This window comes from Puma concolor, chromosome D4, assembly GCF_028749965.1.
Source record: "Puma concolor isolate L17-30 chromosome D4, mPumCon1.1.hap2, whole genome shotgun sequence".
NCBI classification, from domain to species: domain Eukaryota; kingdom Metazoa; phylum Chordata; class Mammalia; order Carnivora; family Felidae; genus Puma; species Puma concolor.
This window is the reverse complement of record NC_141679.1, coordinates 79948741-79974417: the sequence shown is the minus strand read 5'-3', so window position 1 is coordinate 79974417 and position 25677 is coordinate 79948741.

Here is a 25677-nt window from a genome sequence, read left to right as displayed (position 1 = left end):
GTAAGTCCCTGTTGTGACAGCCAGCCGGTCCCCGGCATTTTGTGATGGCAGCCATGGCCAACTGACACAGAAGGAAGGTCATTAGTGAGAAAAATACAGAAAGAGGTAGCAGGCGACTTGATCTTAGTTATCAGGGGGTCTCTAGTGCTCAGCTCCATGCTGGGCTCATAACAGGAGCCTAGAAATGCAAGGGCCAGGGTGTGGAAAAATGCCTGCTTTTTCAGGAGTGAGCAGGGCTCCCCCAGTATGGCGCCCCCACCCTTCCTCTCAACACCTCGTGCGGCAGTGGCCGGCCTCTTCCATGGGACTGGATGCTCTATGAAGACTGGAATAATGTGGGTCTTTTGACTTAGCACAGACACAGCACAGGATAGCTTCTGGATGATTATATATGGGCTGCACGTCTATAGGGCAGCGAGCTCCAGGAGGCCCCTTCAGTTCTCTAGACCCCTTCTCTAAGGACCTGCCCTTGGCTGGGTAAGATGCTCAGGTGCGAGGAGTGGGTTTTATGCAGCAGGCTTGCTGGGCCCCTGCCGGAGCACCTGCAGTCGCTGAGTCTGGGACAGGCAGTTTGTTTACATGAGCAGCAGGGAACGTTGCCGGGATTACTGAAGATGCAGGGCGGGCTGTCAGCGTTGGAGCTTCCTTCTCCATTATCTCGGTGAGATCTCAAGTCCAAGGCAGGCCTGGGAGCCCCTGCCGAGCAGAGCTGGAGCCTGAGAGAGGGACGCCATCCCACCCTTCCTGTGGAAGCTTGGTGTGGGTTCGTACAGCAGAGATGCTGAACCAGGGTGCAGCTCTCCCTCTGTCCTTGCTCCTACCCAGATCCGGGTGCGAGATAGAACTAATTCATTAGGGGGGCGGGGGAATTAAAGAGGAAAGGTTCAAAAGTTTTTTCCCTTCGAAGTATTGAGCGGGTTCAAGGTTATCGCTCTAATCTCGCCCTCACTGTATTCCCGTTGTTCCCTCGGATGAGATGATCTTCCAGGATTGTCGCTGCTTCTAGAACCGTGCCCCTTGCTGGGCGTGCTACAAGGGAAGAGGCAGAGGAAGGATTGAGAACCACTGAGCTAATGGAAAAGCCCATGGAGAATTATTTCGTGGGATCTGTGAGGGTTTCTTTCTCCCAAATTATTCCTTCCAGAAGGCCTGAAAGTCTCCTCGTTGAGCTGTTTGGCTCTCAGAAATTTATCATGTCTAATAAGCATCCCGACAGGTGAGTTCCAAAGGTGAGCTTGATGACATGGCCATCTTGCAGACGTATGTCCTTGGGCTGGTCTCTAATTCTGCCTGGACTTCAGTTTCCTCACTGGTGAAATGAAGAGGTTGGTCTAGAGCCATGACATTCTCTGCCTCTACAAGTACGGAACAAAGACATCTGGGTGGCCCATCTGGGTGTTATATCCCCTGGTGCCAAGCCTTGAGCATCTGACAAAACCAAGGCATGCTTCCCAGGATGGCTGAGGTTGGAAGAGTGGCTGGGATAGCTGCATAGCACATATGGTAAAGCAGGTATCCGGGGCGGGTGAGAGCATGTCGCACCATGGTGGCACCACGCTATGCGTGACCAGCACCTGGATCAGTTCTGGATACGTGGGTTCTAGTCTTGGCCTCACACTCCAGAACTAAGGCTGTTCATGAGATTGGTCCGTAGCCCAATAGAATGTGGGCTATGATGAGGCACACGTCAAGGCCCTTAAAACCTTGTGTGATCCCCCATGCTCCCCACTTTCTTCCCCACTGCATCCCCCTCCTCACCTCCAGCCCTCTCCTTTGCCCTTCCGTCCACCCCTTCCCCACACTTTCTTCATGCTCATCAACCAAGCGGGTGAAGAGGACCCACCTGAAGCCTTCGTGGCCCCGGGGAACGGCCAAGCCACTAGACGAAAAGAGTCCAAGTCTGTGAATGATTTTGTGAGCAGAGTTAATCCTGCCAAGACCCTCTCTCCCATCAGATTAATTTTTCTGGGTCCATCACACCAGTTAATGTGTCTTGACTAATATACAAGAGTATTGTGTTTTTGTAACCCCTGAGAAGAGACCTTGTCTTCCCTCGTGTCACATGACAACATGTGGTCTGACTTCGGCTCAGGCTTCCCAGGGAACACAAACACTTCGAGTTGGTGTTCTGGGAGGTCTTCTCAGAGAGGCCACAGTGCTGTGCTTGCAACCAAAAGGACGAGGCACCCGGGTGGCCTGGTCGGTTGAGCATCCGACTCTTGGTTTTGGCTCAGGTCGTGATCTCGTGGTTTGTGGGTTCGAGCCCCCCATCGGGCTCTGCGCTGACGGCACAGAGCCTGCTTGGGGTTCTCTCTCTCCCTCTGTCTCTGTCCCTGCCCTGTGTGCTCTCTTTGTCTCTCTCAAAAATAAATAAATAAACTAAAGAAAAAAAAGAAAGAAAGAAACCAAAAGGACTTAGGGTTGCACAGACTTGGGATAGCATCCTAATGCCTCCAATGGGGAGTTTTGTCATTTCAAGGAGGTAGCTTACCCCTACGCTTCGCCTAGATTAAAGCTGCTTGTCATTCTGGTCTCTGGAAGTGCCCCTCCCACAGAGCCCTTTTCTGTCTCCCAGACTGGGCAAGCTCATAAAAGTTCTGTGCTTCTCCTTGATAACCCTCATTACATTTGTGATACTGTGTTCTGATGCAATATTGATGGAGACACTCTGTCACGCTGGTATCGTATCATAATAAGCTTCGAGAGAACAAGGTCTGAATTGGTTGAATTCAGCCGGATTATTTTTCAGCTCCCAGTAGAGTGCCTGGAACACGGTAGATATGAACTAAATACCTGTTGATTGAACGAATAGATGAATATATAAATGGGCTCCAACTCTTTGAGCCTTACTATAGTCATCTACAGACTGGGCGTAACACTAGCGAGGTAACCTGGGATTTGGGTAAAGATTAATTGAGATCATATGTACAAACCCCAACCAAGCTTAGTACCTGGGCTATGACAGCTTTGCAGTGTTTTTTCCCCTCTGCCTCGATGGATAAGGAGTTTATCAGGCTGAGAAGAAGGAGAAGAGCTCTCTTAGTAGAGGCACCAGCACTGTGCAAAGGCAGAGAGGGGCATGTTGTGTGTGAAGGTTGATTAGGGAGACAAGAACCACACCGTAAGGGTCTTGTGCCTTTGGCGCACGAGAAACAGAAATGAGTGGAAGCTTAGGTTGCGAGTAACTTGTTCTGTCTGTGAGCGTTCCACAAGACAAGCAAACGTTTCTAGTACATTTTAACTTGATACACGAGCGATGTCTTGCAGTATGCGTAGAACTTGATGCCGAAAGTCACATGATCACAACTGAGCCAACGGTCCTTGAAATTCGCTTTGATATAAAAGCGCTTTGGATTACGAGCGTGGTTCCGGAATGAGTTATGCTCGCAAACCAAGGTTTTACCATATGTCATCACTGTGCCTTAAAGCCATCAAGAAGTGATGAGCTCATAAACATTTAGCAAATCAAAGAGAAGACCCCCCCCACATTAATATGAATTTGTGCGATAAAGACCTGTGATGGCAAGAAATGTTGTTCGAAAGCAGGAAGAAACTCACTCCAGGTGGGAGTTAACAGCACGGGCAGGTGGATGGAGGTTGGGAGACAAGAGGAAATAGTTTGGCTGCAGTGGAGTTTGTGTTGGGGTCAGAAGGAGATTAGACAGCACGGAACCAGATCGCTGGGGACCTCAGAGGCCAGGTTCAAATGCTGAGGCTTCATCTAGCTTGCACTGTGTAGAGGAGAAAGCCGCAGAGAGCTCAAGCTTTGGAGTACCAGACGATCATCCTTTTTTAATTTTTTTTTCTTGCCCAAAGGTCTTTAGGAGGCAGGGGGCTAGATCACATGACCTCTGGAAGTTTTTCCAACCACAGGGCTCTGCGGTAGTCAGAAGACAGATAGAGGGAAACAAAAACCAGGGACCTTGGCCTGGATTTCTCTCTGTCATAAATCTCTTCCACTGCCGGGCGTCATGTCTCTGTCCACAGATTAATCTTCTCTGGCTTCCTACGGGAACAGGAGGACCTACTGACCTCATCCTGTTCTCCGGGCTGCAAGTGAGAAATGGGGTTCTCAGACTGGCAAAGGCCTAGGTGTGGGCCGAAGGCAGCTGAGCCAGAGGCACGGGCCCCCGGGCGGGAGAGCAAAGTAAGCACGTAGACCATCTTGTTCCAGAAGGGCTCTCCAACCAGGACTGTCCCAAGGGTCCAACCAGGTTAGGGAGCTGTCCTTGTCCTTCTGCAGCAAAGTCTTTGACCTACGATTGGCAAATGTCCGAGGAGATGGAGGACGCTCATCAGATAATTTTCCACCGTAATCGTGACCCGGGCTAAGTGTGACGTTTATGTAATTCTTCGATCAGTCGTGTCCCTTTCTCACGGTCGGTGGCTCAGATGTGGGGCCTTGTGGCTGAGTAGGAAGAACAGGACCTTTAGACAGGAAATCCTGTGCTCTGGCCTCGGCAAGGTGCTCTCTGTGCCTCAGTTGCCTCATATGTAAATGTACAGGCTTGTAATCACACTGTGAGGGGCAAGGGTGGGGTGCTGTAGAGACAATAACGAGGGGGCCACTTGGGGTACGATGGCCACAGAAGCTGCTCTGAGGAGACAACTTCTGAACGTGCGTATGAAGGATGAGCAGGCATTGCAGGCACTCCCGGAAACGCACATGTCGAGACCTTAGCGGGGAGACAGGGTGTGGCACGTTGGAGGGTGTGAATGAGGTGGTGGCATTCGCAGGCATCGGATGGGACAGAGGCCGAGTTTCATCCTGAGTATAAACGCAAACGCGGGGCTCAGTCGGCTGAGCGTCCGACATCGGCTCCGGTCATCGTCTCACGGCTCGTGAGTTCGAGCCCCGCGTCGGGCTCTGTGCTGACGGCCCGGAGCCTGGAGCCTGCTTCCACTTCTGGGTCTCCCTCTCTCCCTGCCCCTCACCCACTCGCATTCTGTCTCTGTCTCTCTCAAAAATAAATAAACATGAAACTGCAAACACAGTGGAGGTAAAGGCTTTCGGAACCACAAGCACCTGTCACTTCCTGTCTTTTCCGGCATAAAATAGTGGGACGTGGAATTAACAGAATGGAGGCCAGTCTCCCCCAGTGACTTTCACCGCCATTTTTAAGAGTGAGTGAGTGTGTGTGTGTGTGTGTGTGAGATTCTAATTCCCCAAGTGGTGTTTGGAGACCCACCGTCGAATCCCTTTTTCTGATGTGCATTAGCAACTTTGAACCCCGGTTTCCTCCTCTGTAATAATGGGCCTGAGTCCTCTTCTTTGCTAATGGGATTGTTCTCTCAGAAGGTTGTTTTGAGGAAAGCGCCAGTAAATGTTGGTTCACTTTCCTCCCCTTTCCTCTGTGGCTTAAGCTTCACTGTCTGGTGCATCTGACGACAGTCTGCATTTGAGAGAAGGCATGAAACATTCATAGCTGGTTTTTCATCAATATATGTCCTGCCCACCACACAATCTTGGAGGACCTGTGGGGTCTGACCGCTCTAGAAACTGCCCCTTTTCTTAAAGGGGCTGCTCTGACCTCGCCTATCTGGTCTTAAATTCCATCTAATTCACATACCATCGCTGTGGCAGGAAGTCCTTTTAATTCTGACCAAGCGAGCTAAAGGGAAAATGAGGAGGGATCTATCAGAACGACTCATGAAAAATATGTATGTTCTTTAAAGGAAGACGGCATACAAATGGGATATATATTTTTTTCCAAAAGGGATGGCGGGGCGGGGGGGGGGGGGGGAATCGCAGGCTTTTAAACAGAAGACTTTAAGCAGGGAGTGAGAGAGGAAAAATATGTCTCTTAAATGCATTCAGCGCCATTGCCACGGGCTGCCGAGCTAGGATTGTTTATTAGAAGATAAGATAGTGAAAAATGTATTTTGCAGAAAGAAAATAGTAAAGTCAGGTCTGAGGCAGATAAGAAGCCACATTTCTATTTTATGCTCAATTGAGTGACTCAGTTACATTATCTGGGAAGCAGGGGTGAAATAACAACCTTCGGAAATGAGGCCTGGGGTGCTCTGGGTCCCCTTCCAGCCTTGGCCAAGCTGAACCCAGCTGGGCTGGGAGGCCGCCTCCTCAGAACAGCATGTTTGCAAGCTGGGGAGGGGGCTGGAGGTGGGGGAAGAAGGTCCCACTCTTTTCAGTCCGGTTCCTTCGTTTCTCCATCTTGTTAGAGAAATGCTTCGGTTCGGCTTGATGTGTCCCCTCCCGCTGCTGAAGGTGGGAGAATAAAAACACGCATGCATGCAAGGTGAAGCTTTGCAGAGGCCGGCAGATGTTAGAGGTGGGAGAGGCAGCATTAGAGACCGGCGGGTTTAGGGGCTCCTGGCCCCGTGGGCGGTACTTTACCGGGAGGGCCACAGACGAGTTGTTTGAATGCTTTCTAAGCAGGACATTGTCCTCCAGTCGGCCAAAGATCTCAGCTCCTCTCTTTTCCACTTCCACCTGGCTGCTTCACGCAGTTCTGTTCCGTGCCTTGGTCCCTGGAGAACTAGAAGGCGAGTACCCCGGATTGTCGTCCGGAATCCTCAGTGCAAAGATGGGGAAACTTGCATCAGAGAGGTAAAGAGGCTCCCCTAAGGTCACCCAGCTAGCGAGTTGCCTCAGTACACACAGAATCCAGAATTCTGGGCTCTGCCTCCAGTGGTCCCTAACGTTTCCCATGGTTCCGCCTCCGGGGTCTTTTCTCACTGAGAAATTCTTTTTTTTTTTTTTAAATTTTTTTTTTCAACGTTTATTTATTTTTGGGACAGAGAGAGACAGAGCATGAACGGGGAAGGGGCAGAGAGAGAGGGAGACACAGAATCGGAAACAGGCTCCAGGCTCTGAGCCATCAGCCCAGAGCCTGACGCGGGGCTCGAACTCACGGACCGCGAGATCGTGACCTGGCTGAAGTCGGACGCTTAACCGACTGCGCCACCCAGGCGCCCCAAGAAATTCTTAATTTATTAGCCACTTGGAGGTTAGCAGGATTTGGGAAATGAAGACTAATTTAATTCAACAAATATTTATCACTCAACGGTGACAATGAATTCATTTATTCAACGAATGTAAGCTTAACGACTCGTTCGCTTGTATAGCGGGTCAGATAATGGCCCCCAAAGATGTCCCAGTCCTGATATCTGGAACCGGTCAATAATTCTGAAGACACTATTAAATTAAGGGCCTTGAGTTGGGAGAGATAGTCTTGGATCATCTGGTAAATTCAACCTAATCGCACGTGCCCTCCCTCGGGAGTGAGGAGACTTAAGGTCAGAGAAAGGGGGGGGGGGGGGAAGGGAAGGAGAGAGAGGGAGAGAGGAAAGAGAGACGGAGGGATGTGGTGGCGGAAGAAGTGTCAGAAAGCTGGTTTCGAAGAGGAAGGAAGGGAGACGTGAGCCAAGGAACGTAGTGTCTAGAAGCTGGGGAAGGCGCGGACTTGGTTTTCAGACCAGAGCCTCCAGCAAGGAATGAAGCTCTGAGGACAACTTGAACCCGCCCACTGAGAGCCGAGTAGGACTTCTGGTCTATAGCAAGAGAGGGGAGACCCTCCGCGTGTGATGCTACGAGGCACCAAGCCCGCGGCGACCTGTGTCAATGGTAATAAGACACGTCACCAAGTCCTGACTCCATACCTCCATTCATTCTCTCCCTCTTTCTTCCCTTCCAAAAGACTTCCCTGAAACCACTTTTGGACTCGCTCGGGACTCCACTTGGAGATAAGATCCACTCCAGTAGGAAGGCTTACCGGAAGCGGTGAGCCGTTGTATCCCGGAGCAGGAGGGGCGATGCCATTTTAGCCACCAAGAATGGATGTTCAGAGAGGGGCTGTTTTCCTCCAGAGCTGCACAGCGGCAAGTGCGCGTCAGGGTCAACATCAAAATCCTGGTTTCTCAACTTCTAGCCCAGCGTTTTTTAAGATTCTCTGTATTTATTTATTTATTTTTTGGATTGGCTTAAAATACCATCAGCCCAGAAGCGGACTCACATTTGGTCACTTGACGTCCTACATGTATTTGGTCACCCGGTTTACCAGAAAGACATCATTGTCTTTCGGCGGGGGGGGGGGGGGGGGGCGCGAAGATGGCCTTTACTTGGTCAGTTGGATACCCCTGTGAACACAAATGAGCCTTGACCCTTCCTTCCCAACACACACCTAAGTTACTAATTCAAGGCAGATGAGAGACCTCCGTGAGAAAGGAAAAAACAATAGAGCGTCGACAAGGAAACACAGGAGAGGATCCTCAGAACTTTGAGGTAGGTAAAGGATTTTCTTTATTTATAAAAAAAATATTTATTTTTGAGACAGAGAGAGACAGAGTGTGAGTGGGGGAGGGGCAGAGTGAGAGGGAGACACAGAATCCAAAGCAGGTTCCAGGTTCTGAGCTGTCAGCACAGAGCCTGACGCGGGGCTCGAACCCACGGACCGTGAGATCACGACCTGAGCTGAAGTCAGATGCCTAACTGACTGAGCCACGCAGGGGCCCTTTTTCTTTCCTATTTTTAAAGCTTATTTATTTATTGTTGAGAAAGAGAGAGAGAGAGAGAGAGAGAGAAAGAGAACCAGTGGGGGAGGGGCAGAGAGAGAGGGGGACAATGGATCTGAAGCGGGCTCTGTGCTGACAGCAGAAGAGTCCCACGCACGGCTCTAAGTGGAGACCCATGAGTTCATGACCTGAGTCAAAGTTGGATGCTTGACCCACTGAGCCACCCAGGCGCCCCTAGGTAAAGAATTCTTAAACAGGACGTAAACATCACTACCCATAAGAGAGAAGAATGATAAATTGAATGTCATTAAAATTAAGAACATTTGTTTACCCGAAGACACTGATCAGCGAACGCGAGAAAAGTCCAGACTGGGAGCAGATGTTTGTAATACTCACATCTGACAAAGGGTCTGTAATAGGGATATATAACCAACTATTAATCAACAAGGAAAAACTAACTGAAAAGTCACAAAAGACTTGAAGAGGAAGAGATTTGCACACAAGTGAAGAGCTCACAATGGTCCCTAAGCATCTCCAAACCCCTTATCAGCCACCAAGGAAATACCAGTTAAACTACCCCACACCCACCGGCAAGACTAAAATTAAAAAGACCTCAAGCACCAAGTGCCCTCAAGGATACGGAACAACTGGGCTCTCACACTTTGCTGTCCTCTGTGTCCGCATTGTTACATCTTTTGATAGCAGAAGCCATGTTGGGTTCCTCTTCGGATCCCTCCCACCCCTCACCTGCCCTGGGCCCATACTCAGTGCTTAAGTCTTGGACCGCAAGGCACTTTCCAGATGCAAAATCGCCAGCACCACAATGGGTGGTGGGCATGCCGGGAAGAGGAGTCGAGAAGGTCCGAATAACCACCCTTGATGGGAATACGGGGGCGGGGGGGGGGGTGGATCCGGGCACCCAGCACCTGCCTTCCCCCAGGTGGGCCTGTAGCCCTCCTGCCACACCGGCTTCTGTGACCTCAGGGAAACAGCTCGGCATCCTGGACTCCTCTGGGCTCTGCCGTTGGAAGAATGGAAGAACGCTGGGAGTGTCCCAGTTCTGCCATTTGCTGGCCATGTGACCCAGAAGCTAACGGCTCAGCCCCTCTGGGCTTCTGTTTCCTTATTTACAAAACAGAGATAGTAATGGTATCTCAGCCTAGGATTGAGTGTTGATGAGTGAGGTGCTAAAGGCAAATCATCTGGCCCCTAGTAGGTTCTATCAGGAGGCCACACTATTTGTCTCTTGCTTCCAGAAGCTCTCTTCAAGGGACCTGTCCATGTGCGTGCCAATAACCCATTTCAGGAGCATTTGTGAATTTTTCTTTGTACCTTCTGGACAGGATCTCTTCTGTTTACGTTCAAACCCAGCCCTCCATAAAGACAGCGTTGTCCATGACCTCCACACTTGGTGGGCCGGTGGATTTTGAGGCCTTCCTCTGGGGAAGGGTGTGGCTTCAGGCACCCCTTGGAGGGGCCAGACCAGGCCTGTCACTGCCCCAGCTCCCGCTGCACTCGAGTTTCAGGAGACGGTGGTTAGGAAGGAAACCGCAGAAAGGCAGCCCATAACCTTCCATCATCACTACTCCCAAGGAAAAGGCGGAGATGCCCAGGGCCAGATGCAGGGCAGCTCCGAGCTGAGAACGCGGGAACCATAGAGAGGTCTTGTAGATAAAAGGGTCTGCAGTGAATATTTACAATCAGGGAGCCCCAGCATGCTGATGCACTGATGGAATGAGAAATTGTGCATGCATGTGTGCATGTGCACCTGCATGTGTGTGTGTGTGTGTGTGTGTGTGAGAGAGAGAGAGAGAGAGAGAATTTTGCCTCATTTCTCTGCCCAGTGAGGGCAATAGGTAAAGTTATAAAGTGATAAGAGCCATCCAGGGAGGTCATAGTCAGGTACCCTGTGGTCTGGCCCCGGCTCTGGGGAGAAACAGATCACCCCCCCCCCCCCAGGCTAACTCCGAGGAGAGAGGTTTGTTGTCTGGGTGAGACGGTACAACCAGGGGATGGACATCGCCACAGGGGATGCCACTCTCAATGAAACCAGGACCCAGAAGCCAAAACTGTCTGGTGACTCAGAATCCTAAGAAGTCCTGGGGTCTTCAGGAACAGGGTCTGATGGAGCACGCAGACCCTGGTGTGGGAGTGCTTGGATTAGAAAGTGGGTTCCCGCTTGCGTGAGCTGGGACAAGACGCCCCACCGCTCTGAAACCTCAATTTCATCTTCTGCAAAGATCAAAAGCATAACACATCTTCTTTAGGGTCCCGCTGGGTAGCACCGGGCACTCAGCGTAGCACGGGGCACACAGCATTATCATTGTTGTTGTTTTCTTTCTTTCTTTCTTTTTTTTTAATACAATTAAGGTGACCTAGTTCTTCTGCATCCCTGATGTGATATCGTGATTTATAGTATGAAATATATATTTGGTGTTTGTCCTCATTTCTGACACAGAGTTCCAGAAGCTCTTGGAGTTTCCTAAGTGGGGAGAGAGAGATCAAGGTGTCTTTTGTTATGTTAATGAGGCAGCCTGGGACCACACCTAAGGATGGGGGCTGGTTGCCAGGAAAACCAACCAGAGGATTACAGAATTGGCAATTTTGGTCCCACCCCCTGACTCCCAAGGGGCTGAAGTGTTGGGGGCAGGGCAGTCTTGTAGGGCTGAGCCTTTGCCCTGTAGGATATGATACTGTCTCCAGGTAGATAGGGTCAGAACTGAGTTGAATCGTAGGACACCCAGCTGGCGTCCAGAGCACTGCTTGTGATTGTGTTGTGTGTTACGTCATTGCGTGTTGTTGAATGGAGATGCCCCACCCCACCCTCTTGCAGGATGATGGAGCTGTCATTGAAGTCCTTTCCCCTCTAATCATTTCACACTTCCTTGGTTTAGCTCAGTAGTTTGCTGAAGGGCGGCACTACCCCGTATCTCCAGGGCCACTTGGAAACGGGACATTCTGCAGACATTCTGACGGGGACACACGAAAGGCATCGGGCACCTAGTGGGTGGGGCTGGGCAGGCTGGACGCCCCGCACTGTGCAGAGAATTCTCGTTTACTAACACAGGTCCCCTGCACCCCCCCCTCCCCCCCACGAATGCCAGCAGCATTCCGTTTGAGGAACAATGGTTGAGCCTAAGAATCTTATTCTGGAGTACAGTAAAACCTTGGAGTGCCAGTAACTTGCTCTGTGAGTGTTCCACCAGATGGCCAAACATTTCAGATACATTTTAACGTGATAAATGAGCGATGTCTTGCCATTCGAATAGTACCTGATGCTGGACGGCACATGATCACAACTGAGCCAATGGTTCTTCTCTCTCTCTCTCTCTCTCTAGTTTTGTGGGTGATCATCTCCCATGCTCGGTTGCTTGGTCTCAGGCCACAATGTTTGGCAGAAATCAGTGATTTTTCAGAACGTTGGAAGGTGCCCACGACGGACACTAGTGTATTTTTTGTCGCTTCAGAGCACCTATGGACCGTCCTTTGCTTTTCCATAGAAGGGTAAGCTTAGGAATGCTTTGCTGCATTCTAGGTCATCGGATAGGTTCCTTGTTAAAGTTGCACGAAAAGAAAAAGATTCCATTGAGCCAATAGAGAGCAGTGATTCTGTTGGTGACAGTGAAAGTCGTCCTACACAATAACCCTCCTCTCTCTGGCCTCCTTCACACCAGCCACGAAGGTTTTCAAAGGGAAGGGCAGGTTCATTTGTTTCTTTTTCTTTACACTTTGTATTTTCCTAGCTTGTATTATATGACGGCACTGCAATCATTTTTATATGAATATTTTGGGTTTGAGGAACGCGTCATCTGAGTTTCCATTTCTTATGGGGAAATTCGCTTTGATGATACAAGTGTGTTGGATTCCAAGGATGAACTGCGCTTGCAGACCAAGGTTTTACTGTATTTGGAAAGTGGAGTTGGGTTTTTTTTTAATTTTTTTTTAACATTTATTTATCATTGAGAGACAGAGAGACACAGATCATGAGCAGGGGAGGTGCAGAGAGACGGGAAGACACAGAATCTGAAGCTGTTAGTGCAGAGCCTGATGTGGGGCTCAAACTCACAAACCATGAGATCATGACCTGAGCCAAAGTTGGCCGCCTAACCAACTGAGCCACCCAGGTGCCCCAAGGGGGTATTTTGAAGCTCCAGCCCCTCATGTTCCCGCTGCGGTCTGCACAATATTCCCAGCTTTTCCGAAGAAAACCTCATGCTGGCTCAGAAATGGTCAACTCGGCTGGGACAGCAGCTAGTTTGCTTGTGAGCCTTTATTTCCAGTGACTAATAGGTAAGAGGGACACAAGTTCTCCTGGTCTTGTGGAGGCTGCAGCATAAGTGATGTCTCTGAGGCCCATTCTTGTGATTACTGGGCTGAGTATGAGGTATCAGATATTTTGAAGAGATAAAAACGTCTGACCAGCTAATAACCACCAGACGCCAGTGCCAAGGGGGGCGGGGGGAGGAGTTGGGATTCGGGGGCGGCGTCGGGGGTGGGGGGAGGGGTGGGGCATGGGGCTCACTTGGAGACAGAGAGGCCCCGGGGAAGAAGTCATGCAGGGCACATACGTGAGCATGTGCGCGCGCACACCCATCAGGCACACGCGCAATCCAGACACACGGCCGCAGCCCGGGCACTTACAACCCGCGCGGATCTAGAACACAGCCTGCAAACCCCGAACACACTCAGACATGCCCGCGGGAGACAGACTCTGCACCGAGGCACACGCAGTGTGTACACTTGGGCCGCACACGTTCTCCCCGGACAGGTCACATCCGCTCACAGCCCACGGCCTTCAACGCGCGCGCAGCAGGGGCTTAGAGCCCCCAGGTAACACGACCGGCTCGCGCAGTTGATGGGCACGCGGACAACATGTGCTCACAAGGCAGTCCTGTGGGCAATGCTGAGTCACATTCCAACGCACAAGTAACCACAATACACACAGGCAGGCGCGCACACACACACACACACACACACACACACACACACACATATCGCTCAAACCACATGATAGAAGTACACGTACAAAGGGGTGCCTGGGCGGCTCCGTGGGTTAAGCGTCCGACTTCAGCTCAGGTCACGATCTCACCATTCGTGAGTTCGAGCCCCGTGTCGGGCTCTGTGCTGACCGCTCAGAGCCTGGAGCCTGCTTCCAATTCTGGGTCACCCTCTCTTCTCTGCCCCTCCCCCCGCTTACGTTCTGTCTCTCTCTCAAAAATAAATAAACATAAAAAATTTTTTTTTTTTTAAAGTACACATAGAAGGCACGGCACGCATCCACAACACCTCTTGGAGATATACAACCCGCAGAAACAAACATCACACAAGACGGACACCGTAGGTACGTGTGTGTTCATCCTTTGCTAACACCGTCTTTTTAAATTTAACTCTTGGCCCCCTGCTCCAACCACAGCAACCAATCAACACAATATGCAAACATTATTTCAAAACTGTCACATTAAAGAATAATCAAGTACAGAAAGCATCTCTGACCTTTGTGGATATTAATGTTTATGATAATCATCCCCACAAAAAGCAGAACATCAGCCCTCAGCACGGCTGAGATGGGGCTTGTTTGATCCTGTCTGGCTGCAGGAGGGGACAGAGGAGGGGGCCCAGGACGCCCCACAGGCCAGAGAGACTGCGTTGGCCTTGCAATAGGAGACCTGGGTTTTGGCTCTGCAACTTGGCACCATCCTACTGTGTGAACTGGGGCTCGTTGTTTCCCATTTCGGAACCTCAGTTTCTTCATCTATAAAGTGGGTATGGGCTTGCCTCAAAGGGCTAAGTCGGATAAACTATAGGATACAAACCACGTGTGAATTGTGGATTTATCTCTTCGTGTTCTCTTAGAGAAGACGGGCGGGCCTCTGACAATCCAACAAGAGCATCGATTTTCAGTTGCCCTCGCTTGCTTTTTCTCCCAAAGGGCCTCCTGCATGGCGTGAGGAGCTAGCCTAGCTGGGCTTGCCCACAAAGAAGGGCTTTGGCTTATTTTATTATCTGGAGTGATTTACCTGTATCATCTCAGTGGACCCTCAAAACGGCCCTTGAAAGTGGGTTCTGCGATCACCCCCGTTTTGCAGATGAGGAAACAGACGCGTGGTTTTGCCAGCAGACTTGTCCAAGATCTCACCAGCTGGCGTGTTTGGGGGGCAGGATCCAAACTCCCTCTGGCGCCCGGTAGCGTGCTACCCCTCTCTGCACGCCGCCCCCAGAGCTGGCCGCAAGCTCCCATCCAGCTGGTGAGTGAACCAGCTTGAAGGCAGAGCTCAGGCTGAGGCCAAGAAACCCTCTTAGGCCACCACAAAGCCCACCACGCCTCGGGAGCCAGAAAGAAGGACACAGCTTTCTAGGCCTCATCCGGGCGTCACTCACCTCTCACTTAATGCCGAGTCTCCGTTCGAGTTCGTGGCACGCTTTGCACCTTCTGAAGCCCCACCGACTCCAGCTACTTTCCCTTACTTTCCCCGTAGTCACTCTCTAATGGTGCCCTTGTCCCCACTTCCTGCCCTCTGTGTTTGGGAACTGTGGGTTGCCTGATACACCGTGTTTCTGTAAACAACATAGGAGGCCCACGTGGGGCTTTTGGGCACCCGCTATCCCCTTCTGCACCCACTACTTTGCGGCACGACCGGTGGTTAAGAAACAAGCCTTCAGGGTCGGGCTCTTTGGGTTGGAATCCTGGCTGTTACGGTGCAACCTGGGACGTATGACTTAACTTTCTCGGACCCCGGTTGATTACTATGCAAAGGAGGGTTTCACCCCAGCACGTGGACTTTCCGGGTTGCCATGTGGCCTAGATGGGTTGAGATTCAGCACGGGATCCGGCACAGAAGTGTCAGCCGTCACCATTACCAGGCCCCGGCAGCTCTTGGTTTCTGCTGACTGTGCTTTTCACTCTTTGTTTTCTCGTTCAGCTTGCCCGAGTTCGAGCCACTTGTCTGGGGGAGCCCTTCCTCGGCCCTCCCTCTTCGTCTTCCTGAACACCATCACTGACATCTCATTTCCTGAAAATGGCAGGTCTATGGCCTGCCTCGACTCTGCCTCGAAATTCAGTGCGAACCGTCCTGTGCGGAGCCCCCCGGGATCCTTTCAGCGGAGGCCGACGTGATGGACCCAAATCCAGACACCGGCCGTGCAGGTGGCACCGGAGGTGACGTGGTGAATTTTAGCGACGAGGTGCACGGGAGCCTTTCAGTGACCTGAGCACCTGCTGCCCTCTCCCGTTTCACCACGCTTCCTGAAGCCCCTTGCCACCTTGCTCCGGTCGCAGAGCTTTGATTCCCGCTCTGGCTTTTTCCCAGTTCCCAGTTTCTCCTTCCTTTCATTTCGAAAAGCCTCCCACCGACTCTGATAGATCTGGCTTTATGTTGTCACAATAAGCCTTGGGTTGAAATTGCTATGTAATCCCAACATTTGGAAACTTTGATTCCTTTCTTTGATAACATGAGGTCTTATCCAAGGACACCTCTGGCGGGAGGCACGCCATTGTCTTCATCATCCGTCGTGCCTTCCCAGTGACGGGATTACAGATGGCATCTACCCGTCCTGTGGAGGTGGGCTCTTCTTGTCCTGTGGTCGTCCCATGGGAATCCACTGTTTCTCTCCACCTGTCTGCCGTCTCCCTTCTCCCCTATAACGCCAGGCTCACGGGAAGGCCTCTGGCCATGACATAGGACTGCAGAGTAAAGGACCCCTCGGAAACCAACCATTCCCGTGCCTCATTTTATAGACGGACAGAGGTTTGTGGCTGAAGGCCCTGGAACGAAAGGGCCGTAGGGCTGGGCTTATAAAGCTTTCGAAACTCCTAGGCCTGGCTCCACTGCGGTGTCCCTGCTATGAACACCTTGACTAGACAATCAGAATGCGACCAAGGGCTACACGCCCAACGCTCTTGTTCAAAAATTCTCCATCCCTATGTATGCCAGTTAAGGGCTTTATTCTTGGAGCGAGCCCTCAATCCTGGCATTCAGGTCAGTTGTGAGAATTAACTGAGTTAATGCAGACAAAACGCTTAGAAGGTTCCTGCCAAAAACTAAGCACTGGGTAACTGCTTTTGGTACGTTCTAACCCCACACGGCCCTGGCCCTGGAACAGAGATCGCCGGTATCCATTCACCCCTTTTTCCTTTGAATCATTTCCTTCAACCATCTCCCCTGGCAAGTTCAAGCGAGTGCATGGCTGCCCGGCTAGATACTACATTTCCCAGCTTCCCTTGCAGGTAGGTGTGATCGTGTGACTAGGTTCAGGCCAATGGAGGGTGAGCAGCAGTGAGGTGAGTGCCATTCCCATCTCTAGTAAATTCCAGGCCATTTCCTAAAGGCAAACCTGGCTTCCCTGGGCTCCGCGTCTCCATTTCCTTCTGGCTCAGAAATGGCAGTACCTGGGGCAGCTGCCGTGGACTAGGGATGGACAGCTGAGCAGACCCAACATCCTGGGTCCCTGGGGAACCGTGTGCATCACAGCTGCTGTGTTACTCCTACCCTGTGGGGCCCTGGGACACGCACTGTGGGTCATTCGTGTGAGGGAGAAACCACCTGCTATTTTATTTAAGCCCCTGCGCTTTGGGGATCTCTTTGTAACAGCAGCTTCATGTGGACCCCAATACAGGCCACCTACTTTTCCTACCCTCTCTGCCATGACTGCCTTTTGCTTACTCTAATACCCAGCTACACTAGCACACTACTATTTCTGCCATTTCTCTAACATCGGCTTCCCTCCCCACCCCCCCACCCCCCCCCCCCCCCTCCGCCACCAGGCCTTGGCTCAGGCTGCTTCTACAAGATGAGGGAACATCCCCTCACTACACATGCTAACCTCTAAAGAGGATTGTTTAGTGAAAAGCACGCAGACATTGAAATCAGGCAGGACTGGCTTTGAATCTTGCCACTGGAACTTTCACCTGTGACTCGGAGCAGGTCCTTTCAACATCCTGAATCTCAGTTCTCCCATCTGCAAAATGGGGCTAGTGATACCTACCGATCTCATGTGTGTATGTTTACAATGTTTGTAATGTGTACAATGACTGGCGTTTTGTGTGCGCACCGTGCTTCGTGCTCAGAGAAAGTCGGAGGTGACTATTTTGTCACCTGGCTGACAAGTCCCGGCCTGAATGCCATTCACTCCAGTGTTTTCCAAACTTCTTTCATGATACAGATCTTGGGATGCTTGTTAAATGTATGGCTTCCGCAGCTCACGTTCCAGCCCCTTACCTACAGATCAGGCACGGGCCATCGCTGATGGATTTGTGTTTCGCAAGAACCCCAAATGACTCCTATCATCGGGAAAGTGGGAGGAACACTGACCCTTTTTGCTCAGCCAGAAGCTGCTGCCTCTTTCTCCTTTGATTTAGCTGCAAACTCCTGTACTCTTCTGTTTAATCCTTTCCCACTTTGCATTATTATTATTTTTGCAATGTACATGTCTTTATCTCCACTAATAATAGCCAACACTTCTGGAGCGCTTATTAGGTGCCAGACGCGATATAAAGTACTTTACATACATTATCGTCCCTAACCCCCTATCTACCCTCTCATCAGCTGCTGACGAAGAACCTAATAGCTACTTTATATTGTGCCTTTAAAATGTGCCAGGCATACAGCTGGGTACCTCTCATCATTATCCCCTCTGTGTCTCACAGCAGCCCTCTGGGGCAGGAATCAGGATCCCTACTTCGCCGGAGAGGTAGGTGGTTCAGAGAGGCAAAGCAACTTGTCCAAGGATGCCCAGCCTGAGGGGGCAGAGGAAGAGAAAAGGAGCTGTTCAAAAGCAGATGGAGAGAGCGGGCTTAATCTTCCCACTCCTGCAGGGAGAACACAGCTTCTACAAGCTGACACCACTCCCGATGACTTCACAGACCATCCCCACCCAGAGGCGCCAACCAAACAGCCAGGATTTACTGCCTGCCTTCTTGACTGCTGCAGGTGCAGACAGCTGCAGCACCCATCTGGGCACCAGGGGGGAGGTGGAGGAGAGGGGAAGGCAGCCCTCACACATTCTTTGTTGATCCTCACCAGATGTAGGGGAAAAGATCAGAAGGGTCTCTCTCTCAGGGCGTGGAGTCAGGATCAACCCCCACTGGAAGTTGAGGATGCCTTTAGGGGCCCGGATATATACGGGGATTATTCTTCTGATCGTAATGATTTCTAGCGAACAGAGCATTTAGGAGGCGCATATGGACTGACCCCATAAAAGGATACATTTGGTGCAGATTATTCCCTCAAGGAACGCAGGAGAAGAGTTACCCATCATTCCCTTTTCAGTTAAGGAGAACGAGTAAAAGAAAAAACAAACAACCCCTCCCCCTCGAAACAAATCCGTGTTTCAAGCCACAAATCCACCTGAAGGGCGGCCGTGGGCTCCAAACCCCATTTGACAAAATGAGACCTCGACTCTCTACACTCCACCCTCCTGGACATCAGGCCCCCAAATGGAGGTTTGAGCCTTCAACCGGCCCCTGACGCCCAGGGAACCAGCTTTTCCTCTGAGGGAGGCCAAACGCTGCAGGATTATTCCTTACTGTAAAGAAATGCAATCTACAACCGTCAGTCAGCGTCTGCAGAATGTGGAATTTAGGAACCTTGTCAGTCCTGGACGAGGGAAGAGAATAATTGATCTGCGGCAACCTTTAAAGAAACACTTCACATCCTGGAAGATACTCATCATTTACATATGAACCGGCACTTGGGAGCTGCTGAGCACTTGATCGCCTATCCTCCTTCTGAGCCACCCGGAAGTCTAGAAGAGCGGATTAGGAGAGAGCCCCAGAGAGGTTAGGCACCTTGGCCAGCGTCTCACAGAGACAAGCGTTCATTTCTCCGTTTGCTGGCCAGGCTGTCCCTCTAAACCAATCACCCTCAGAGTTCTGTTTGCTTGACTGAAAACCCCCATTTCTCACAGGAATATTTTCCCCTGCCTTCAATCATCACTGATGTGGGGTAGAAATGCAGCTCTGTTAAAGAATGATCCTATCAAATGCCGGAGCCGAAATCTAGCAGGAGATGAAGTGTTTCTGGTTGAGAGCCCTTGTTCTTTCGAGCTAGTGTCGAGTGTAAGAGGCTTCTTGTACCATAATCAGGGAAAGGAAGTCTCAAAGAGATGCCTCCGAGGTGACCAAGCTCCAGACTCTTCTGATAACTGGAGTCACCAGGTAGAATCACTGGCTTCTCGACAGGCAGCTCACATTCGAGTCAAACAGATGGTAGGTATGTTTGGAAATAGATCTTTCCAGGATTTTCCCTGCAACCAGATCCTAAGAGCCAAGCAGACAGCTGAGTCATTATCTCATCTACTTGGCCTGCATAGACTGCCAATCTGGGTAGCTCAGGATTAGGATCCAAGTCATGTCTGATGGACCAGCGGGCCAAGAAAATCTGGAAGACACAGGGCATCACAGATGATGAGGTTAGCTGTGTCAGGACACTTCTGACCTGGGGACGGCGAGCGTTCAAGGTGGTGAGTTCCTGTCGTGCTACAGGCATTTCACCTCTTGGTCTGTTTTGTTGGTCTGACGGATGGGGAGAAATGGCAGGGCGAGCTGCGTGATCAGCTCGAGATGGTGTTACGGAGATTCGAGGATCTGCCGTCACGTCGCCTCCTGTTTCCTGTTTTCATTTATCCATCACGATTCTGCTTCACCCAAAACAGAAGCAGCCTAGCTTTCTCCCTGACCCGCTGCATTTCGCTGAAAAGGCTCTTCCTTGGGCTACCAGCATTCCAGAGCATCTCCGATACCTGGACAGGAACAGTGCCCCGAAACAGTCTTTTTCATAAAACGACAGAGCAGGAAAGGCCCTTCCAAAACGATCTCAGCATTTCGTGGGTAAGGCATTCAGTCTCAGCGTCCCCAGGATCTGGTGTAATTATTCATTGCGCCCCCTTTTGCTCTCACAAGTGTCCCACTGACAAGGACGTGTGGATGCAGAGACGGTTACGTGTCCCGCTTGGGTCACACAGCAGGCTGGTGATGGAGCTGGGGTGGGAGCCAGGCCTAGGCTCTGACCACCGCTCCCTTCCTTAGGTATTCATTTATTTGCACCTTGCCTTGTTCCGCAGAGGGTTTCTGGCAGTCACTCCCCCACAAAGTTTAATACTTTGTCGTTACCATTTACCACCTACGAATCATAGGCGTTTAGAGCTTCCCCTCATAAAACCAACTTGGAAATGTGGTACGCTTGTATATCAGGAACCTACATTAATTCTAACCTCTCTGGGGGATGTAAAAGTTCTTCCGGAGAAGTCATTCTTTATTCTGGAGTTTTACAATGACTTTGGTCAGAAGCCATAATGCTCTGAGCAGTATTCCTGTTGTCGGAAGGTGCTTCGGAGGCGTCTGGAACACCAATGAGGAGCAAGGATAGGGAAGCAGAATTTTCCCTGGGTAAATATCAGCTTTATCATTTATTAGGTGTGCTACCTGGAGCAAGTTTCATTGCCTCTGCGAGCCTCAACTTTGTTATCTGCGAAACGGAGCATCTGATAATAGTTGACATTTATTAGTAGGTGCCTGGTTGTAGAAATGAAACATTTTATAAGCATTACCTCTTAATCCTTAAAATGACCCAACAAGAAAAAAAAAAATTAAAAAAAGGGGGGGATGCCTAGGTGGCTCAGTCGGTTGGGCCTCTGACTTCGGCTCAGGTCATGATCTCATGGTTTACGGGTTCAAGCCCTGCATCGGGCTCTGTGCTGACAGCTCGGAGCCTGAAGCCTGCTTCGGATTCTGTGTCCCCCTCTCTCTCTGCTCCTCCCCCCTCATGCTCTGTCTCTCTCTCTCTCTCCTTCAAAAAGAAATAAACATAAAAAAAAATTTTTTTTAAATGACCCAAGAAGATAAACGCCATTATGATCCCCGGTTTATAAACAAGGAAACTGAGGCCCAGACTGCTTAAGGAACTTGCTCAAAGTCACACAGCAAGAAAGCAGCAGAGCTGGGATTTAGATCCAGGCCGTGTACGTCTAGAGTCATCGACGTTGACTATCACCCATAAGGTTACTCTGACAATTGGCTGAAATGACACCAGCAATAGTCATGACTAGTGTTTATTGAGCACTTACTATGTACCTGGCACTATGCTAATCACTTAATATTCATTAACCCATTCAATCCTCACACGAAATCTGAGATAACTGCTTCCTAGTGTATAATAGGTACTCAATATGTAGAAATTTCTTAGCTCTCGCCCTACATTTTCAGTGCATAGAGGGGATAACTGAGCCCCGGAGTGGGCAAGTGATTGAATTTCCTGAAACCACGGAGCAAGCACTCAAAGCTGAGATCAGAAGCCACGTCTTCTCCATCTGGGGTGACACTGCTCTCTCAGGACCAGCTGGGAGCTGGCGTCAGTGGGGGATGGGTGGCAGAGGGGCCCTCGGAGGGAGTGTGGCCCTCCTTGCAGCCTTCTTTGGCTCCTATCGCCCTTCCCAGGCTGGTCTCACGGCTACTCTTGTACCCCTCTTTTTCTGGTCACTCGTGCCGCTCAGAAGTCCCCAGGCCGACCATGCGCTGCCCCATGTCCAGTGTCAGCACTCTGTGCTCTCAGCCCAGAATGCCCTCCTGCTGTTGTTGACGTGGGGAATCCTCGTTCTTCCTTCTAAAATCAACACGTCCGCGAAACCTTTTCTGACCCATTCGTTGCTGCTCCGACCCTCCCATCCCAGGCAAAAGGAATACCTCCTTCGTCCAGCTCTGTTGTCCACATATCACTTAGAGCAAAGGGACTGAGCTGCGTTTGAGTCCGGCTCTATCCCATCAGGGAGATCGTTTAACTTCTCCTTGACTCAGTTTTCTCATCCCTATAAAGGGGACACCAGCAGTGCCTTCCTCCCATGGTTGTTATGGAAACACCGTGTCAGGTGCCTGGGACGTAGCAAGTGTGCAACAGGCAGGAGAGACAGTTGCTTCTCTCTGTGCCCATGACCAGACGGTCAACACGTTCGTGGTAGAGAATATGCCTTTCCCGGCTTGTCCTCGGTGTTTAATATCATGCCAACCTCACACATGGAAGCTCTCTGCAAAGGAGGAATATGAATTTAATTTCCACCCAGGAGTGTCTGTACCTCAGCTGCTAATGGAGGGGGGAGAGAAGTCCTGGGGTTGACACAGAAAATCTTTCTCGGGGGAAACCAAATAGATGATAATCGTGTATTCACTTCTTCATTCCCTTATTCAGTACATCCTCATTGAGTGTCTACTATTTGCCTGGGGGGTTAGTAGTGGTGAACGAGACAGACAGGGTCTTGGGGCACCTGGGTGGCTCAGTTGCTTACGCTTTGGACTCTTGATTTCAGCTCAGGTCACGATCTCATAGTTTGCAAGATCAAGTCCACAGTGTGGAGCCTGCTTGGGATTCTTTCCTCTCTCTGCCCCTGTCTTCCTCTCTCTCTCTCTCTCTCTCTCTCTCTCTCAAAATAAGTAAACTTTAGAAAAAGACAAGGTCTTACTCCTCCTTTACCTTATGCTTTATCCAGAGAAAGCAGACATAAACATCCAAATGTCAGTTAGTCAAACCACCTCCAAAATGTAATGACTTAAAATGACGTCCATTTGTTTAGCTCATAATTCTCTGAGTTGGCCGGGCACCTCTGGTCTAGGCGCGACCAGCTGACCTCTGCTGGGCCCGCTCATGCCTCTGTGCCCACTTGGCCTATTGGCTGGCAGATCACGTCTGGTGATCTGCACGATGCTGGCTTGGGGAGTCGGAGCGACTCCACACGTGTCACCTTCGCGCAGGTTAGCCCGGGTTTCTTCACGCCACGATCACGTGATCCCCGAAGCTGCAAGAAAGACCAAGCCCCGGGGCACAGGTACCGTTCAAATCTCTGCGTCACGTTCGCCCTTGTCCTATTGGCCAGAGAAGGTCTTGTGGCTAAACCATGCGTCCGTGGGGCCGGGGACTCTCTGGATATAGGCAGGGGAAGAATTTGTGCTTGTGTTTGCAGCCGTACTGATAACATCATCAGGAATATTCCCTATAACCTGTCACCTCTCTCCATCGTCACCACCGCCAACACTGGGGCCTAAGTTGCCACTCTTCTTGTCCGGCTCCCGAGGCTTCTTCTGCTTTGATCCTGTCTGTCTCCTACTCAGTGGCCAGAGCAAATTTCACATTACAGGTTACTCTTCCTTTTAAAACCCTCAACGGTTCCCTCTTGTTCAGAGGGAACAGGGCTCCTGGGGCCTTACCGGGGCTGCAAAACCCAGCATGACCTCACCCTTGCCTGCGTCACTTGGCTCACGGCCCCTCCTCTGTCACTCGCAGAGGATCTCAGAATGCTGGTGTCCTTCCAGGTCCCCCCAAAACACCGGGGCTCCCTCTGGCCCCAGGGCTTCGCTCATGCTGTTCCTACCTCCTGGAAGACGTCCCGCTCCTCCCCACCTGGATGACCCCGTCATCATGCTTTAGGTCCTAGACCTAATGTCACCCCCCCAGGGAATGTCCCCTGATCCCTGATTCGATGAAGTCCTGGTTACGTGCTTTCCTAGGAATGCGCGCTTTTCACCCACGGCACCTGCCCCAGCTTATCATTATGAACGTGGGTGGCTGTTTGGTCCCGTCGGTCCCCTTCACCAGGCGTTAAGCCCCCGGGGAGACACAGCGTCTGTTCAGCTGGCCGCGGTATCCCCGGCACCCAGTGCAGGATCAGGCACACAGAAGGTGCTCACTTAATGACCATTTAATGAGGAGCGCTTGCTTAGGCACCTCCCACCTCGCCATTCTCATTTCTCTCTCCCCTCTGCTCTGTGCTCGTGTGGAATTTGTCAGCAAGAGAGCCGAGAATTTGTCCTGAATTTTAAATAACATTTGATTCCAAAATGGGGAGATTTAGCAGACAAAGCTCTTTCCTTCATCTTTTTTTTTTTTTTTTTCTTTTCCTTTTTTTAAACTCAGGCTGAGATACCGCTCACCCTCTGGGGACGTTTCTGCCCCCCCCCCTCCCCCCAAAATGGGCACTGTGAACTACTCTCTTGGAAATCTCGTGAAAAGGGCAGGGTATTGGAATTTGAGACAAAGGGAAGAAAAATGAGCTGGCTTGTAAAGTCGGCCGGCATCGTAATGAGCGAGATTATTCTGGGAAATGCAGGAGTCGGCTGTAAAGGCCCTGGTAAGAGGCAGTTTATAACCAGCCTTGGGTCAGGCACACACAGACACGGCCACACGGTCAGCCTCCCCGTGCCAGCCGTGTTCACGAGCCTCACTCCCCGCGGCTGGGGGGCCTTGTCTGATGGCAGAAGGGCAGAAGGACCAGGTCTTGAGCTGAGGTTCCTTGGAATCCCCTGGTGTCACCAAATTCAAGAATTGGGCTCTTGTTTTCCTGTCGCTTAGATCCTTCCGATCTCTGGGCCAACCTTGCGAATGACACGGAGAGTAGCTCAGGGGTGCCCGTGCCTGCCGGACTGAGCCCGGGGACCTGGGTTCGAGTTTGAGCACAGCTGTGGACACGCGGTGCCCACGTGGGCGTGCCTACCTCCTGACCTTGGCTTCTTCGCTTTGCATACCACTTACTACCTTTACGTGCCTATTTATCGACTCTTTGCGCAGTGACCAGAGTTGACGCTTGAACAAAGCAGGAGTTGGGGACACCAACCCTCCACGCGGTCAAAGATTCACATATAATTTTTGACACCCCCCCTTCCCAAAACTTAACGACTAATAGCCTACTGTTGACAGAAAGCCTTACCAGTAACGTAAACAGACGATTGATACGTATTTTGTATGTTGTATGTATTATGTGCTGTATTCTTCTAATGAATTAAGCTAGGGAAAAGGAGATGTTGTTAAGAAACTCGTAAGGAAGAGAAGATGCATGTGAGTACTGGATGGTGTTTATGGAAAAAAATCTGCGTGCCAGTGGACCCGCACAGTTCAAACCTACGCTTGCACAAGGGTCAGCTGCATATGTTGGTGTTGTGAACTGAATATCTGTGTCCCATGTGTCCCACCAAAATTCACATGTTGAAAACCTGACCCCCCCCCCCCCCCGCCCCGTGTGCTTGTGTTTGGAGATAGGGCCTCTGAGGAAGTAATTAAGGTTAAACGAGGTCATAAGAGCAGGGCCCCGATCCAACAGGATTAGTGTCCTTACAAGAAGAAACACCAGAGGGCTCATTCCCTCCCTTCCTAGAGAAGATACAGGGACAGGGTGGCCGTCTGCAAGCCAGGCAGAGAGCCCTCACCAGAGCCTGACTGTGCCGCCCCCCTG